Raw genomic sequence first — 4407 nt, 5'->3', positions numbered from 1 at the left:
TGCTAGCTTGTTTCCATATTATAAGTTAAATAGTTGACTTGCTATAAAACGAATATGACACATTTTTATGAGTTGTATGAAATGTCAAGTGTAGGAAAGTTAAATAAAATTACCTAAATAATACTACGGGGGTGTTTGGGATTCCTTATTTTAACTCCTTATAACTTTTCATTAAGTTAATAAGTTACAAAAGTGTAACTTATAAAACTTTTCCTCTCACAATATAAGCAATCCCAAACGCCTTATTACTTTTCAAAAAGTTAATAAGTTATAAGTTGGTGAAAATAAGCAATCCCAAACACCCCTTACAAATAGTGTATTCACTGTTCAAAGGTTAGAAAGATCGATTTCCATGTTTGTGGCATCAATGTCAATAGCCTATTAAAATAAATAGAACCGACTTATATAAATGCTAATATTATCTTGATATAAAGGGCCAAACATTCTTTCAAAAATCAAAATACATATATTGTAAATACAAACGGCGGTATCATAGACATTAAACATAAATGAACACATGTGATATTTCGGCCCGTTTACATTAAAATGAGCTGAACTGAGTGAGAGTCATGGTTATTCGACACCAACCAGATCAAGAAGTTGACTTAAAAGTGAAGGGCCAGAGAACGACGAGCATCCTACATTTACTAAATCATATTATAAAAAAAAAATTAGTGTACGCACAATTGTAAAATGGTTTTATATACAATTTTCGTGAGTACATTTTTCTTTCTTGTACAAATCTTGCAAAAGGATGTAAAAACCATCTAGGGTTTAACCACTAACTGCTGTTATATGAAGATGATAATTAATTAGATTTGTTTGCGACTAAGTTGACCTGTTAAAAGTATAAAATTAATGTGATGTAATGTATTGAGAAAACGTAACAATTAACTTACCTCATATCATTGTTATTCATACTCAATGGTACGAGTAAACGCTTTGCTAACCTACAAGATCAGAACAAAAAATTAACCATTATTGGTGCAAGTTTATGGATATATGCATACAAGACTAAATAAAAGATAAACAACAAATATTTATACCAAACAATAAAGAAGTTAACCGTAGTTCATATGCCAATCGTTCTTGAAAAGCTTATGTCATCGTGGCTTCACGCGCTACTAATACTTCCTCGCCCGTTTGCTTTTCGTTTAAACCTCGACGATGACTGATCATCGTCATCCTGCCCCATCACAAGTTGCATCTGCAGTTGCAGAACCCTGCAAATCACAATAAAGTTTAATTGTTTTAAGTAAAATCTAGGCATAAAATGTTATATTACATAAACATACAATGTGCATTTGTCGGCATATATAACCGTTCTCGCATAAAGGTTGAGACGGTTGTTTTTGCAGCTGATCATTTTCCCATGTTAATAACTTATTAGTGGCAGATTAAAACGTTAACAATCATTAATACACAAAGAAGGGGTAGTAGATTAAAACGTTAAAAATCATTAACAGACAAAGAAAGGGTAGCATACTGCCATGATATCATGATGGAAAATTAGGGATCAAATAATATGTTCCAAACTATTTATCAGCAACAGGAGCCGACATTTTTCTAAATTATTTATCGAACTTTTGTTAAATAATTACATGTTTGCCTATGTTACAAAGCTAAGTTCTAGTATCAGTTCATACCAACACCTACAAAACTACAAAAACATTCATCAGCTAAATAAAAATAGGGCATTTATAAGAACCAACACATAAATCAGATTTAAAACACAGCAAGGTTTAAATTAAACACCAAACTCAACTTAAAAACCAACACATTAGGGGTTAACAACAACACATTGAACACAAAAATAGTAAGTTGACTTTAAACATGATCGACCCTAAGAAGAATAACGAACATGATTTAGAGTTTATATCAAAAGAAAAATAAAGAATAAAAAGCACATATCGAACATAATTTCATACATTATGAAATCAAAGAATAAACAATAGTGAGATGCTGGTTGTTAATCAATTCATGCCTAAATACATAACAAAATCGATTTAGGGTTTATACAAATAATTAACGAACACCGAATCAAATAAGAAAGCAAGAACTATAGCATACCTGCGGTGCTGGTGAGGATGATCTGGACATATGAGCGGCGGAGAACTGGAATCCGGTGACAAGATAAGAAGCGAGATGAAGAATGGTTTAGGGTTTCTATGAAAGACACGATTCAAAACTGCTGGCATGAAGAGATTTATTTATTTGTTTATTTAGTAGTATGTATACTGTAACAAAAAACCGAAACATAAACATTATAGAGGGGTAATGAATTTTATAAAAACTCAAAGCTTTATTATGATATATAGTTCTTTCAACCTTATTTAGTGGTGTGGTTCAACATATATATGGGTATCTAATTAGAGTAGACATCAATGAAATTGGTGAAACGAGAACTTACATAAAGTTTTCTATTCCCCTCCTGAACCAAGCTGATTGTTTTATTGAAGAATTGTGTAGCAAATGACACTATTTGCAACACAACTCCATTCAAGTCAAATTTCACTCCTTGAGGGGTGATGAGTGGCGTTGGTGGTATGAATCCAACTGAAAGTGCCACCCAAAACTCTCCGAATCTCTCTGCTCGCTTTATTTTATTTGGGTTCCCAACATTATTTAGCGAAACTTCCGTCTGATTTACTTTGGGCCCAGCTAGCCAATACTTTGAAATTCGGTTACCGGTAAGCTCAGGCACCAGAACATATGTACCATCGCGACTCACTGCTAGACCACCCCCGCCCGAGAGACCAATAAGCAAAACGTCTACACGTTTGGTAGCTGGATTGTAGCGCAGTAATCTACCGGTTGAATCGGGCTTAAATCCAGGTTGTGTGGTATCTCTACATCAAAAACGATACTGATGTGTCAAACAAGACTAGTAAACATTAATCCATGGTTTGAGCTAATATAGTTACCTGTTATCATATGTCAAACTAGCATCAATGAAATAAACATTGCCGGTTGTCAAGTCAACGTCAACACCAGTATTTTACAAACTTGTAACCACTAGCAAGCTGATGTGCAAGCCCGCCAAGAGGCCCAGCAACTAGAAGTCCAAAATATGCATCAGCTATGTAAAGAAGGTCAGTTGTTGGACTAAAGCTAAGAGCCAATGGCCTTCCGCATATTGGTCCCATATCCGGATCAGTTGTACCATCACAAAGTGTCTTGTTCTTAAAAAGAAAAAAAAAATTAATAAGATGTATATACTAAAAAAACCCCAATAGAAATTTGCCATTTAACATGTATTTTAGATTTTAATAACTGAAGGAAAAATCAAGTTTTGATCATTTAAGCTAGTTTCATTCGTAAACACTTTGTAAAATGAAGTGTTTATTTGTTCTTAAATAAAAAAGCATTAATATATTAAGATTATTTTTTTAGTTTATGCTCGTATTAAACACGTACTTTTTTCATTTCACAAAGTATCACGAATAAGAAAATATTTTAATGCTATGTTCACGCTCATTTATTTGTTCTTAAATGAACACGAACAACCTTAAGCCCTACACGAACAAAATAACTGGTTAAGCATAAAACAGACCTTCCGGGTGCAGTATATGCGAAATCCTCGAATCGTCCAGTAGTGAATTCCCATCTTTTTATCCTACCATCGTATAGGGACCGTCCTTCAAGAGAAGAAGTTCACGAAATGCAGCCGATTCGGGGCCCGTAACCCCTTGAGGCAAATCAATCATACTAAACTTGTCAAACTGACCGGAAACAACAACAAAAGTGGAAAGTGTTGCAACAAAAACACAAAGCAAGGATGATGTTAAGATTTTCACCGTCGCCATGTTTGGATGTGTGTTTCAATAGTATCGCGCATAGCCTTATTTATAGAAACGAATAGTTGCTTCATCTCGAGGTCTTTGGATACGTGATGATGTCGCAACTCGTAACCTGTAAGGGCCGTCGTTTGGGATTCTTGATCGTCATTGCGGATTCTCGCTAAACAAATCGTTTCTAATTTTAGAAAACTTTGGTTACGTGTCTTTCTTTAACATTACGTGAATGAAACTGATTAAATTTTGTTTCAATCTCATTCCACTATTTTCGCTTTACAAAAACCATTTAGGATATCGAAACATAGAATATCTTTTTCATTAGCTATTTACATAATTTCAATATTATATTAGCTTATTAATTTTATTTTTATACAAATACAACGAGTGGGTTATGTGAGTGTTACATGTTAGTTAGTACATAATTAAAGTGCTTATTATGGTTTATATTCAAAATAATAAAGTTATAGACAAATTTTTTTTAAAAAATTACAGCTATAACATCTATTATTAAAATATGTTATAAAAATTCATCAAGATTCACACGTTAATTATAATGTAACTTAATAGAAATGTTTATTATTTTTATTTTTTATAATTTGTAACTTAATCA

At 32.9% G+C, this 4407-nt stretch overlaps 1 pseudogene; it reads right to left on the bottom strand.

The window, feature by feature from the left end:
* Positions 1–2365: 2365 nt before the first annotated feature.
* Positions 2366–3815, bottom strand: LOC143567484 (protein STRICTOSIDINE SYNTHASE-LIKE 12-like; annotated as a pseudogene).
* Positions 3816–4407: the final 592 nt, after the last annotated feature.

Source organism: Bidens hawaiensis, unplaced genomic scaffold, assembly GCF_021521415.1.
Source record: "Bidens hawaiensis isolate Kalapana, Puna unplaced genomic scaffold, B.hawaiensis_p1.1 tig00023408_1, whole genome shotgun sequence".
In the NCBI taxonomy this organism is placed as follows: Eukaryota; Viridiplantae; Streptophyta; class Magnoliopsida; order Asterales; family Asteraceae; genus Bidens; species Bidens hawaiensis.
Note: the sequence above shows the minus strand (reverse complement) of the source record. Positions and strands in the feature narration are given on the sequence as shown.